Here is a 15,157-nt window from a genome sequence, read left to right as displayed (position 1 = left end):
CTTTTAAGCTTTAAAACTTTAAAAGCTTTGTTGCATCATGCGTTGTACTACAAACTACAAAGTACGGTACAAACTGCAAAGCGTTTGGTTTATGCAGTGAAATCAAATACTGCCAGTTTTAGATAATATAAAACCATGATGCCGATTGTTTCCGGCACGTGTATAACGCACAAACTATATTAAACTGTCAGAAAAATTGTATGGAATAGAAATCTAAACTCCAAGGAGGATAGTTTTACTAATTTAATATGATGAACCGCCGAAAAATAACTATTGACTTCAACGTTCCCCTTACTACTCGTACACTCTCGTGGGTAGGAAGGAATAACGTTGATACAGTACAACTTTCAGTTGCTCACACCGCTTCACAAAGTCCAAAGAACCTCAACAAACCTTCTTGGGACTGAGGTCGAGTTGCCTGAATCCATATGGACTACGTTCGTGTTCCTTATCTGTTCAACAAAGGTCACTATGCTGCAGCAGGAATATTTACTAGTAAGGCTCTACAACAATGTCGTAATCAGCAAAGTGTACTATGCAATCTTAAATTACCAAAGCGAGCTTCGCGAAAATATCTGATATTTCAGACTTTCATCGTTCTGGCCTTTTGACACAAGTAGCAATTTAAAATTTTAAAAAATCCAACGCTTCACGTCATCTGTATGGGAATACGCATATCACGACTGACTGGACATAGTTTATCCTGTTAATTGATGCTTTTTTTTTACCCCCAAACGGTCCTACCTTTAATAAAAGCGTTTTTTTTAATTTTGCTCTTAATGAGGCGGTAGCGTATCGTGATACTGCATCATACGACGTAACCATGCATCTTTACAAGAATACATATCTGCCACATTTTTAAGTGTACATGCTAATAAATTATTCATTACAAGGTAGCCTCGCGCATCCGCGCTCGGCACTTAAGTACTGGATAGTATTGGCTTTGTTTTAAATAAATATACAAAGGCTGACGTTCGGAATTTCTGACGTTCTGACAATTTTTCACGTTCAGAAGTTCTGATGTTCTGACATTCTAACGTTCTGATGTTATTACTTTATGACGTTCTGATGTTCTTACTGTATGACGTTCTGACGTTCTGACGTTCTTACGTTCTAACGTTCTGCTGTTCGTACTTCATGACGTTCTTACGTTCCGATGTTCTTACTTTATCACGTTCTGACGTTCTAACATTCTCACGTTCTGACGTTCTAACGTTCTGACGGTGTTACGTTCTTACGTTCATACGTATTGAATTTCTGACGTTTTGACGCTCTAAAGTACGAAACACGTATGGACGTTTGCATGACGTAATAATATATAATTTTACCTAAAGAGCAAGTATTTATGCATCCGCTATAGTCTCCGTGGTTACAGACATTATGTTTTAAAGCACTTTTTATTGCTGTGCAGTGAATACTTTTTTGAGTGCTCTTTACGTTTGCTATACTTAAGACCTGGGGAAACCATCTTCTGACCACTGGTTATTAAAAACAAACAAAAATCTATTGGCACACCTATGAAAAATATGGAATTTTTTAAGACCAAGCTGGACTTAAACTGACCACGAGTTATCGAGGAGTTAAAAACGGCGCATAAATACGCTTTGGTCGGTAAGCGTGTATGAATACAAGGTAGCCTCGCGCATCCGCGCTCGGCACTTAAGTACTGGATAGTAGTGGCTTTGTTTTGCAAAGGTCATTACAAATATAAAGGCTGACGTTCGGACTTTCTCACGTTCTGACAATTTTACTTTTTCACGTTCTGACGCTCTGAGGTTCTGACGTTCTGACGTTCTGACTTTCTGACTTTCTGATGTTCTGGCGTTCTGACGTTCTATAACGTTCTGATGTTCTGACGTACTAACGTTATGATGTTCTAACGTCCTAACGTTCTGACGTTCTGACGTTCTGACGGTCTGACGGTCTGACGCTCTGACGTTCTGACGTTCTGACTTTCTGATGTTCTTGCGTTCTGACGTTCTAACGTTCTGATGTTCTGACGTACTAACGTTATGATGTTCTAACGTCCTAACGTTCTGACGTTCTGACGTTCTGACGTTCTGACGTTCTGACGTTCTGACGTTCTGACGTTCTGACGTTCTGACGGTCTGACGGTCTGACGGTCTGACGGTCTGACGGTCTGACGGTCTGACTTGACGGTCTGACGGTCTGACGGTCTGACGGTCTGACGGTCTGACGGTCTGACGGTCTGACGTTCTGACGTTCTAACGTCCTAACGTTTGACGTTCTAACGTTCTGACGTTATGATGTTCTGACGTTCTAACGTTTGACGTTCTAAAGTTTTAACGTTCTAACGTTTTGAATTTCTGACGTTTCGACGCTCTGAAATACATATGAACTTTTACATGACGTAATATACATATTTTACCTAAAGAGCAAGTATTTTTGTGCATCTGCTATAATCTCCGTGGTTACAGTCATTATGTTAGTCGTAAGTACTTTTTATTGCTGTGCAGTGAATACTTCTTCGAGTACTCTTTACGTTCCTATACTTAAGACCTGGTGAAACCATCTTCTGACCATTGGTTAATAAAAAAAAACAAAAATCTATTGGCACACCTATGGAAAATATGGAATTTTTTAAGACCAAGCTGGACTTAAACTGACCACGCGTTGACGAGCCTATTAAAACGGCGCATAAATACGCTTTGGTCGGTAAGCTTGTATGAATATAAAGAAAAGACAAGGTAGCCTCGCGCATCCGCGCTCGGCACTTAAGTATTGGATAGTATTGGCATGTTTTGGAAAGGCCATTATAAATATATAAAGGCTGACGTTTGGAATTTCTGACGTTCTGACAATTTTAATTTTTCACGTTCTGAAGTTCTGATGTTCTGACGTTCTAACGTTCTTACTTTATGACGTTTTGCCCTTCTGACGTTATGACGTTCTGACGTTATGACGTTCTGGCGTTCTGGCGTTCTGACGTTCTAATAACGTTCTGACGTTCTAACGTTCTGGCGTTCTGACGTTGTAACGTTCTAACGTTCTGACGTTCTAACGTTCTGACGTTCTGACGTCTAACGTTATAACGTTCTGATTATATGACGTTCTAAAGTTATGACGTTCTGACGTTCTAACGTTCTGATGTTCTTACTTTATGACGTTCTGGCGTTCTAACGTTCCGATGTTTTTACTTTGTGACGTTCTGACGGTGTTACGTTCTGACGTTCATACGTATTGAATTTCTGACGTTTTGACGCTCTGAAATACGTATGGACTTTTGCATGACGTACAGTAAAAATATATAATTCTACCTAAAGAGTATTTATGCATCCGCTATAGTCTCCGTGGTTACAGTCATTATGTTTTAAAGCACTTGTTATTGCTGTGCAGTGAATACTTCTTCTACTGCTCTTTACGTTTCCTGTGCTTAAGACCTGATGAAACCATCTTTTGACCACTGGTTATTAAAAACAAACAAAAATCTATTGGCACACCTATGGAAAATATGGAATTTTTTAAGACCAAGCTAGACTTAAACTGACCACGAGTTATCGAGGAGTTAAAAACGGCGCATAAATACGCTTTGGTCGGTAAGCTTGTATGAATATAAAGACAAGGTAGCCTCGCGCATCCGCGCTCGGCACTTAAGTACTGGGTAGCATTGGCTTTGTTTTGGAAAGGTCATTATTAATAGAAGTATATAAAGAAAATAGACTAAGATTGAAATCAGATCTACGCTTTCGTAGTAGTGTTTTATAAGGCGTATTAACGTTCTAAGGTTTTAATTTTTAACGCTCTGATGTTCTGACGTTCTGATGTTTCACGTTCGGATTTTCTAACGTTCTGACCTTCTGACGTTCTTAACTTCTGACGTTCTTACTTTCTGACGTTTTTTCACTTTTCACAATCTGACATCCTGATGTTCTGACGTTCTAACGTTTTGTTATTCTGACGTTCTGAATTTCTGACATTTTGACGTTTTTAATTTTTCACGTTCTGAGGTTCTGACCTTTTGACGTTTTATTTTTCACATTCTGACGTTCTGCTGTTCTGACGTTCTAACGTTCTGACGGTCTGATATTCTGGCGTTCTGAACTTCTGACGTTCTGACGTTTTTAGTTTTTTACGTTCTGACCTTCTGACGTTCTAATGTTCTGACGTTCTAACGTTCTGATCGACCGAAGCGTAGCGAAGGTCTTCTGTGTTCAAGGAAAATGAAAAATGTGGTGTCTGTGCGTCGGTCACCGCCACCAAATGCACATATGCGCGGTGGTATTTGTCGACCGGAGCGCAGCGAAGGTCATCGACCGGAGCGCAGCGAAGGTCATCTAATTCAGGCGAAATGAAAAAGTGTCTGTCTGTCTGTTTGTTACGGAAGTAAACGATGACGTCATAAGCGGAAGTAAAAAATGACGTCATAGTTCTGCTCCAAACGTCCCTGGCGAATACGGGATTATGATTAAATTTTATGAGTGGATGTGCGCTGTTTATATAGGTACACTGCTGTATTGAAAAGCATTGTAACTACGCCATAGGTCATGAATACGACGACATGCATCGGCATCCCAAATACCTCAAATTAAAGCTTTTTTAAACCTAAAAGCGGACATGTCTGCTGTGATGATCGAGTGGCTACTGGCAATTCATCACAGCATATTTCAGCTACTGCCAATGACTAAACGAGACTCCCATCGACCTCTGGACTTTTCTTAGAGCAAATCTGACCTCGGGATCATTTTCAGCGCATTTTTCTGATATAGAAACCATTTTTCAAAATTGTTTCTGAAAGAAAAAATTTCGACTGTCGGGGCCCCATACGCACCTCAATAACCTTGGGTGGCTGCAATGGCGCCACTAACAAAACTCTTATTTTTGCATTTCAAACACTTTTGACAAGTCGGTGGCTTATAGGACCCCGGCAGTCAGAAATTTTTCCTTTAAAAAACAGTTTAAAAAATGGTTTTCTATATCAGAAAAATTCGCTGAAAATTATCCCGAGGTCAGATTTGCTTTAAGAAAAGTCCGAGGTCGATGGAATTTCGTTTAGTCACTGGCTACTGCAACCACACGTCTCATCCCCACTGTTTTCTTAAACCACCAAAGACTGCCGCCAGCTTGCCAAGACGTTGGTGACACCAGTACCTGATTTTTGCATACAGTCGAAATTCTGCAATTTTTTTCCCAAAATGCAGCCGGGTGAAAAAGTGAACAACCATAAAATGGCCTCCGCGCTTCGCTGCAAGCATTCGCCTCGCGGCATGCCCTTTGTATGTATGTGACCGGCAAAATCCTCCCATTCCCCGTCTCGGAAAAATGTTTTGCTGCCGTACACCCCATGCCAACAACCCGGAGTGGCACTGGCAACCCGTGGCCCTAATGGTGATATTCGGACATGCTACCACACTGCATCTGCCATGTTATTTTCTGCTCTGCCCATTGAAAAACAAACTTTTACAAATTAGCCGTTACAGACACTTTCAGTCTTCAACCTTAATAAGAGCTGCGCTCCGGTCAACCAATGCACAGTTCGGTGCATTTTCCTAGTTTACCTGATGCACATATGCACGCCTGCCGTATATACTCAAGCCAAACGTAATTCACGGTGTCTGTGCGTCGATCACCGCCACCAAATGCACATATGCGCGGTGGTATTTGTTTACCTGATGCACATATGCACGCTGGCCGTATATACTCAAGCCACGCGTAATTCATGGTGTCTGTGCGTCGGCAACCACCGCGAAAGGCAAATATGCATGGTGATGTTTGCAGCCTGGATGCGCACATATACACGTTAACCGTATGCATTGGTCGGTGGACATCTCCCCGATATGATCAAAAGATTACTTATTGCTTTTCCCTTTAGGGAAAAATGGCAAAAGAGCGCTACAAAAGCGTCCATGAGGGCGTATTTGCCATTCACAAGCGATGGATTGAGCTGTCAATAATGAAATCATTATTCGATAGTGACAGTAACAACATACCGGTGTCTGCTAAACATTTTGAGACATCAGTATCCTAACGGGGTGTTCCAGACACTGTCCAGTACCAAATCCAACACTTTACACCGTATTCAGCAGATAATTCTACCACTGACTATTTTGCATATGTTCATATTGTGGCAGTGACCTCCCACAGCTCTGCATGAACCGGCATAAATTATTCCACAAGAGCTGAAGAAATTAAAATTTTTTGTAATTTCAAAACATGTATTCGAAACATTCACTTATCTGCAAAATTTTACGTAAATGCGTACCGGGGGCAGAGGCCGAGATTTCACTTGTCACTGTACTAAAAATTGTACCAACCGGGACGAGAGCATTAAATAATCGAGGAGGATTGCCGACAGAAAAAGGGGTGCCAATCACTCTGTACATACGTAGTCCTGCTACGCTTCGGTCTTGCAGTGCCCGCAAAAAGCAAGGGCACTTTCCTAGTATTCTGACATTCTGATACTATTCAGACGTTCTGAATTTCTGACGTTCTGAATTTCTGACGTTTTTGATTTTTCACGTTCAGACGTTATTAATTTTTCACGTTCGGATTACCTGACGTTCTGTCTTTTGGCGTCCTGACTTCTGATGTTTTTACGTTCTGACGTATAGATACTGTGTAGGCGGCATACTGGGCAATGTACTTTACCTTTTATGGAGGTTTACGTAATTTGCTGCTCACATAATAATTTTTCATCTACAATCTACATTAAAAAAGAAGTATTTATGTATCCGTTATAGTCTCCGTGGTTACAGTCATTGTGTTATGGGCTTTTCATAACTGTGCAGTGAATACTTACTTCTTCGAGTGCTCTTTACGTTTCCTATACTTAAGACCTGGTGAAACCATCTTCTGACCACTGGGTAATAAAAACAAACAAAAATCTATTGGCACACCTATGGAAAATATGGAATTTTTTAAGACCAAGCTGGACTTAAACTGACCACGCGTTGACGAGCCTATTAAAACGGCGCATAAATACGCTTGGCGCATAAATACGCTAAATACAAGGTAGCCTCGCGCATTCGCGCTCGGCACTTAAGTACTGGAAATTATGAATATTTTCAAATGAGACATAAGCACACAGGAAATTGTAAAAATTTTGGATAATTGGGAAGGTATGGAAAATGTGATTTATTTAAGACTAAGATTGAAATCGTATATACGCTTTCGTAGTCGTATTTCATAAGACGTAATAACGTTCTAAGGTTTAATTTTTTTCCTTCGGACGTTCTTACGTTCTGACCTTCTAACGTTTTAAAGTTCTGACGTTCTGAATTTCCGACGTTCTGACGTTTTTAATTTTTCACGTTTCGACTTCCTGACCTTCTGAAGGTCTAACGTTCTGATATTCTGACGTTCTAACGTTCTGATATTCTGACGTTCTGAATTTTGGACGTTTTTAATTTTTCACGTTCTGACTTTTTGACCTTCTGACGTTCTAACGTTCTAATATTCGGACGTTGTAACGTTCTGATATTCTGACATTCTGAATTTCTGACGTTCTGACGTTTTTAATTTTTCACGTTCTGACTTTCTGACGTTCTAACGTTCTGATATTCTGACGTTCTAACGTTCTGACATTCTGACGTTCTAACGTTCTGACATTCTGAATTTCTGACGCTCTGACGTTTTTAATTTTTCACGTTCTGACTTTCTGACCTTCTGACGTTCTAACGTTCTAATATTCGGACGTTGTAACGTTCTGATATTCTGACATTCTGAATTTCTGACGTTCTGACGTTTTCATTTTTCACGTTCTGACTTTCAGACCTTCTGACGTTTTAACGTTCTGATATTCTGACGTTCTAACGTTCTGACATTCTGACGTTCTAACGTTCTGACATTTTGAATTTCTGACGTTCTGACGTTTTTTAATTTTCCACGTTCTGACATTCTGACCTTCTGACGTTCTAACGTCTGATATTCTTACGTTCTAAATTTCTGACGTTTTTGATTTTTCACGTTCGGATTACCTGACGTTCTGTTTTTTTGACGTTCTGACTTCTGATGTTTTTACGTTGTGACGTATAGATACTGTGTAAGCGACATACTGGGCGATGTACCTTTTATGGACGTTTGGGTACTAATTTATTGCTCACATACCTCGTAACAATTATTATTTATACTAAAAAGGAAGTATTAATATGTATCCGCTATAGTCTCCGTGGTTACAGTCATCATGTTAAGTACGAGTACTTACTTTGTGTTGCTGTGCAGACTGCAGTAGTGAATACTTCTTCGAGTGCTCTTTACGTTTCCTATACTTAAGACCTGGTGGAACCATCTTCTGACCACTGGTTAATTAAAAAAAACAAAAATCTATTGGCACACCTATGGAAAATATGGAATTTTTTAAGACCAAGCTGGACTAAAACTGACCACGCGTTGACGAGTCTATAAAAACGGCGCATAAATACGTTTTGGTCGGTAAGATTGTATGAATATAAAGATAAAGATACTAAAAACTTATTAAGTATTCATGTGCAGGACTTGTGGTCGTCGTAAAATACATCGATTAATCTATCTATTAAACATTATGCTAATACATTTCGCGAAACGGTGAATATACTGTATTTAATGATTTGTCTTGATAATTATGATTGTAATGCATTAAACCTTTCGTAAATTAGTCTGCTGGGTTTGATCACACATAATTGAAGCGAACATCTAAAATTGCTGCTGTAGTAAAAGATTCTACAACTTTCTCAAGATTCTACAACTTCCCCACACATTTCTGATCTTGGATAAATTAACAATATTGCAAGTTTTCAAGTAGATTATCTTTAAACATAGCACTCATAATACCATGATACTGTTAAATATGTATAAAGCTACGTTTTACCTACAGATACGAGGGTCACTCAGAAAGTAATGATAACTATCGCACGATTTTTTATTGCATCAGCGCTTTCCTCGTATTTTCTCAAAACAATGTCCCTTAATCTCTATACATCGTAAACAGCTAAACAGCCACTCATCAAACGTTTTCGAAAAGAAATTAGGAGGTATCTTAGAGATCGGTGTACTGATATTTTCTTCCAGTTCTTCATCATTTTCAAACTTTTGCCACGCAACAATTTTTTCAAGCCAGGAAATATTTCGAACAGATAAAGGACTAACCAGGCTAGCGTCACAGGCCCCCCTCTCAGAAAAACTTCATTTTTTGCAGGATTGCAGAGTAACACTAGGGTATGCTTAAAAAAATAATTTCATCTGCCATGGTCGGCAGGGCGTGGCCAAAACAGAATTTAGAAGTTACAAAACTTGCTATGTTATAGCCTATGGCCAATGCATTGCTTCATTACTTTAAGCACATTAACGAATTAATACGAACCACTTGAATGCGCTATCATTACGAGGCCTATGTGTGTCCAATATTCCCCGTTAACCGTTTTTGTTTCTGACGGCCTGTACGTGGTACTTAACAATATTTTGTAAAGCTAGATTAGCAGCTGTAATTGTGTAAATACTTCCATTTCCATTCGCTATCAATTTTTATCACATACCGCTAGCATGAAAAAGGTAATGGGGACCTACAGATTATCTCTAAACTTAAAATAATTAACTGTCATCTACTAGCCCGTTTCAGAAACGGGAAGCCATTGGCGCACATAAGCCTCGTACGATACCACGTGAAGTGGTTTGTATTAAATCGTAAAATGTGCTTAAAGTACGAAACAATGCATTGGCCATAAGGCTATAACTATAGCTAATTTTAATACTCCTCAAAAATGAAATTTTTCGTGGTAACCTAAGAAAAATAATGTGGAACGATACTTTTACTCCAGGCCGAGAAAAAAATAAAGCAATGACGGGTGCTTATCTGTGGATTTTCGCGATATTGCACCACACGGATGATACCGTGTCAAAACCATTTTCTTCTGCTTTATCAGTAAGAAGCTGCAGCACACCCTCGACACCTTTCCTTCCATAATGCTTAGACCCTCTGCTATTGCTTCGGGGTCGGAAATGAATACTTCCGATCAGGGTTTCGACTATGAGGACTTTCGAAAGTGAAAACGCAAAAAACATTCCAAAATTTGAGCACCGTTGTCAAAACGGAGTTCTCAGTGCGAGTTCGCTGGAACCAGCTGGCAACATCAGCAAAGAATGGTCCTTATTAAGGCAACAGAACAGGCAATGCAGCATGAAAAAATTCTACACTTCTCTCTGCAAATCAATTTTTCAAAATAATATCATGAAAACTGGCCAGTAATTAAGGCAACGTTTTCAGTGATCAGTGAAAAATCAGCGCTACCCAGCCATGTTCAGAGTCTTGCTAACCGCCAACCTTAGGCGGTATGGCCACGGCCATTGCCCTATGATCTAGTTATGAATGCTACAGTTTTTAAAAAATTAGTGCATAATTTTATGATTACTAACTGATACTGATTATCATTACTTTCCGAGTAGCCCTCGTACATAGCTTTAGCAGCAAGCGTTTTTGCTGCTTGGCTCAGCTAAATTATGCCCTTTCCGAACGTGTCGCTGTCAATTTAAGGATATCATATGACATAACTCCTTGTTATTGTTTTTGATTTCGGTTGTTTTGATGTGCTTAAAATCACGCATGCCGCATAAAAAAAACAAGTTTTCCCCGAGGCAATATCATATCGATGGATAGTAAAGCCGGTTGTGTTATTCATGGTCAGCATGACCGACTACTCTTCGCGTTTCTTTTGCTGGAAGAACCAAAAATCTTTATTTTAAACTTAAGCAAATATTATCTATCACACTTCTATTTCCTTATTAAAATGTCATTACCGTCATTATGGATGATTCTGCTAGCAGTATTAATCTGTTTTGGTAAGTTTGTTATGTACGAGACAAGTTACTTGCCTGTATTTATCTGTATTGACGATTTTTGTTAGCATTTCAAAGCTTTGCACGATGATTGTTATGAAGAGCTGTTAACAATAAACCGGACCGAAGTTGCACGGTCCGGTTTATTGTAAAATTTTATTACTAGACTGCAATGTACGGAATACACACGTACCTGCGGTGTAAATAATCATTTCCTTGCAAAAACTGAAGCAGTATATCTTATCCCACAGCGCTACGCAGATTATGATCCAGCCAGTCATCTATATTTTGTAGGCGCTTGCAAATCAGCACAATCCGCTAAAGAAGACAGCGGGCAGACGCCACCAGAATCGGACGGAAAGTGTCCTTGTCCCAAAATTTACAAACCAGTCTGTGGATCCAACGGAAAAACATACTCTAACGACTGCATAGCAAAATGCCAAAGTACGCAAACTGGGAAAACTGATTCCTTAATAGTTGTTCAGCCATTTACTTTATCTGGTAACCAATATCGTATATTCAAAGGATGAATATTGCAGTTTTAGTTAATTAATTGCAAATTGCATCTACGTAACAGGTTCGCACGTTATCCTTTTTAGAGGTGACAGCTGCGCATGATGGAAGATGCAGCAAGCAAGGGATTGGAAAGAGTAAAAATTAGAGATCTCAGATCACCCATTTTGTACAATGCTCTTGTGAGTCAAAGTTTTCCAGTTCAGTCTTAAGCTTAATACACTACTAGCTGATTACGAAGGCCAAACTCAACATTATACTAGTGAAATTCTCTTATTTTGCATATATGTTTGGAATACTGTACAATGTATAATTATGCCTTCAGACGTAAATGGTATCGGTCGATCGTGTGCACGTACAATGTCTGGATGGAAAACTTTTTGCACAGATGGTATGTAATTAACTAATAGTTACCCTTATGTAATAAAATATGTACTTGGTGCCACTTCTACTATTTTCCGAAATAAAAGTCAATCGCTGCAGTTGTTTTGCATATGTGGAGTGTGAGACTCCGGAGATTCGTACAGGTGTCGGTGTTCACTATCTGTACATGACCGGTTTGATTTAGTAATATCTATAATCATCAATAATTACATGCGGGTAATTATCCTATTCGAAAGGAAAATCTGGTAAGTTACTTAGCAGATTACACATACAATTATGGTGTATTTTTCGGAACTTTTGAAATTTGAATATTTAATAATAATCATAGCGCAACATAATAATAGCTCGCACTGAATGTCAAATATTTTCGCAGATATTAATAAATTGTTTGTAGAAAACCCGGTCATTAAAGCAAAACCATTTGCGATCAAGCCACATCACGATAACATTGAATAAAAATATGGTGACATTAATAATGTACTCACGTTAAGTGCACTATGCAGTCGGTACATTATGCAGTGCCAAAATGAAAAATTTAGCCACTTTAATTAATAAACTCTATAATTTACACAATTTTTGTCAGACCCATATTATATGGTGCGAGTGCAGTTCTCGCTACGCTGCAGAAGTTCGTCGTTCCGTTGTATAATTTCTTTCAGAACAATTGCGCATGATAATACGAAAGTAAAGGTCTGCAACAAAAACCAAAGGCAGCATTAATTAGGTAAATATACAACACGCATTTGGTAACAACTGAGAATCAATAATTAAAAAGTCGAAACAGGGACACCTACTCCGGCAAGAAAGCTGCGAGTGACATGGATTAATTCCGCTCCAGAAAACATCACTGGTTGGTCCCGAACAAGAGTTAGAAAACTCGTTAAGAGCCATTGGAAATTTCTCTGAAACATAGAACCAATCTTTGGTTATCCACAGTCCAACACTCGGAAAGCTTAACGCTTCTGCCAGAGTATACGTCTGCCACTGACTGACGCCACTTTTGCATTTGTACTCGGTATCAAACAATTAAATACCGCTTTACATTAAATCCTGTATTTTATAAAATAATGTCATTTTGCTTGCTACGCCCATTGCGTCAGTAGCAGCAACATTTAAATTTGTCTGCTAACGTTTTTGAATAAATAATCTAATAAACGATGCACAGGCAGACAAATATTTATTTGTTATATCGTAAATACGCCAATCACGCGGTAAACTATATATTTGTTTAATAGTAGCGCACAAAAATCTTCTAACGTTCTTCCTGTAGAGTAGCTGAAAGAAGTGCCAATAGTTTTACAATTTAGGTATTAGTACAAAATTATATGTCGCGACATATGTTTTGACTGCGCGATTTACCTAATTAAAAATTGCGTTTTCTGCTGAAGTTCGACGTTAGTCCCTCTATATAGTCTTTATGCATGACAAGACACGATCGTTATTTTACTTTGTAGTACCTTTTCAAAATAGGGGGATTCCATATCCTGGGTAAGTTGATAACTTTCCACGATTTGGTGCAGTTGTAAATTTATTCCACAACTCTGAAACAGTGTTGCACTTTCTAATGCCACAAAATTACTGAACATAAAAAATACGTTAGAAGAGGGTTATATTACAGAATCAGTTGCTCCAACAACAACAAAAAAGCGCGCTTCAGTATTGTACACTTACATGTTCGTAGACCGCCACCATCGGTGTCATCAGTAAAATATACAAACTAAAAATCGCAACACTGAACCAGTTCGACATGTAAGCCGATAAATACTTCTCATCATCAGACACAATGCCAGCCACGAATCCACAGATGGTAAACAGATCCATTCCGTACATCATAAAAAGTGCGCGTCCGTACGTTTTATTTAAGTAGTGGCAAAAGGTCACAACCTGCATGTACCTAAACTTCAAGCCTTTGATGTTCGTGTAAACAGCTTCAGATATTTTTTCATTTAATTTTCCTGTTTGAGACCAGCGGAGCATATGCTGCCTTTCCCTCTCAAGACAGTCGGCAATGTCCAAAAGTGCATATTTAATCAGAACCGCATGCGTAATCAGTCCAATATAAACTTGCTGTGATAAAGCGAAAAGAAACGCACTAAACAGATTCCACAGTATCATGAACTGCCATATTGGAAAACGCAGCGGAAGAGGATCTAACGGTAAATCATACTGAAAACTCAGACGTCGCGGATCTTCATCAAGCCAGTGCAACCAATCACCGACCTCAAAAAGTGCGACAGTAACGAATGCTAAAATTCCGAGTACCACCGAGGCGACTAACAGTCTTTTTAGTTTTTGTTTCAATGGGTTATTTTTCGAAATGTTGGCCAAGATATCGTTTGCGCAAGTTTTGGAATAAAACCACGATTGTGAGTTTTTGCGGCACACGTATAAAATAAACACCCCGCGAATGTTAGTGAAGCTGTATGGGACAAATGGTAACACCCGGAAGAATAAATTTTTTGAATCGGGAGTGGCAAATATCCATCCAATGGATGCTAATTCAAGCGCCGCTGAAAATGTACCTCCCAATAAGAGTATTATAGCGGTGGCGAGGGTAAGTGTCTGCGTTACGGCATTGCAGTTGTTCTCCAGAAATCCAAAAAGCTTTAAGAAGAACTCTTGCAAGATAAACACTCGCGATTCCTGCAGAGTGCGGTCGCGTTTAGCCGAGGTCATCACGAATAAATCATCGAAAATCAACAAACTATAGCAACTACTTGAACCGTAAAATAACGGCTATTGTTGAACCTTCACGGGGCGGTACTATATAAAAATAAACAAAGGTGTGCGCTAAAAAAAAGGTGCTGTGGATAAATGTCACCGGCTTTGTTTTGCTGAGTAGGTAAGAATACAATCAACCAGACGGCGCCAGATTCGCTGGGGAAATGATAGTTAAAAGTAACTTTACAGACCGCAGCGGACATCCGTTACCATCATCATGATCGTCGATATCTGGACGTGTTCAATACGGTTCCAGTGCGGAAGACTGCAACTGCAGTGCCAGTACCGCCACGCTACTCTTGAAAATGCGCAGCACAATTGTATAGCAAGTTCTGCAAGTACTTGCATAATGCAAATCGGGATCTTGAATTGCACATTTATGTTGTCAAGTCTCACCATAAGAGAAACCTTTTTCTAATAAAGTATGAATGAGAATAGAGTGTCCATATGAGCAAGCAGTCGTTTTAATGGAACGGAAGAAACGGGCTAAATAAATTTTTAGAGTGTTCGTATAGTATGTCTCTTTGTAAAGCTGATCACATATGATAAATAATCGATCATACTACAAATGGAAACAATGAAGGTGAGCGATATTCGGCCCGAAATTAGGAAGTGGGTTGTGCTGCTGCCAGAGCGACACGTTAGGTATAAACCAGGCTGATCAAATTACTTTTTGTTTAACTACTAACAGCTCTTCGTCCGAAAACACCTCCGAAAACAGCGTACAATTTTGACATGCAAGCAAGCTAAAAAGGCATTTTACACAAGTACTGGC

Source organism: Paramacrobiotus metropolitanus, unplaced genomic scaffold, assembly GCF_019649055.1.
Source record: "Paramacrobiotus metropolitanus isolate TYO unplaced genomic scaffold, Prichtersi_v1.0 Parri_scaffold0000029, whole genome shotgun sequence".
In the NCBI taxonomy this organism is placed as follows: Eukaryota; Metazoa; Tardigrada; class Eutardigrada; order Parachela; family Macrobiotidae; genus Paramacrobiotus; species Paramacrobiotus metropolitanus.
Note: the sequence above shows the minus strand (reverse complement) of the source record.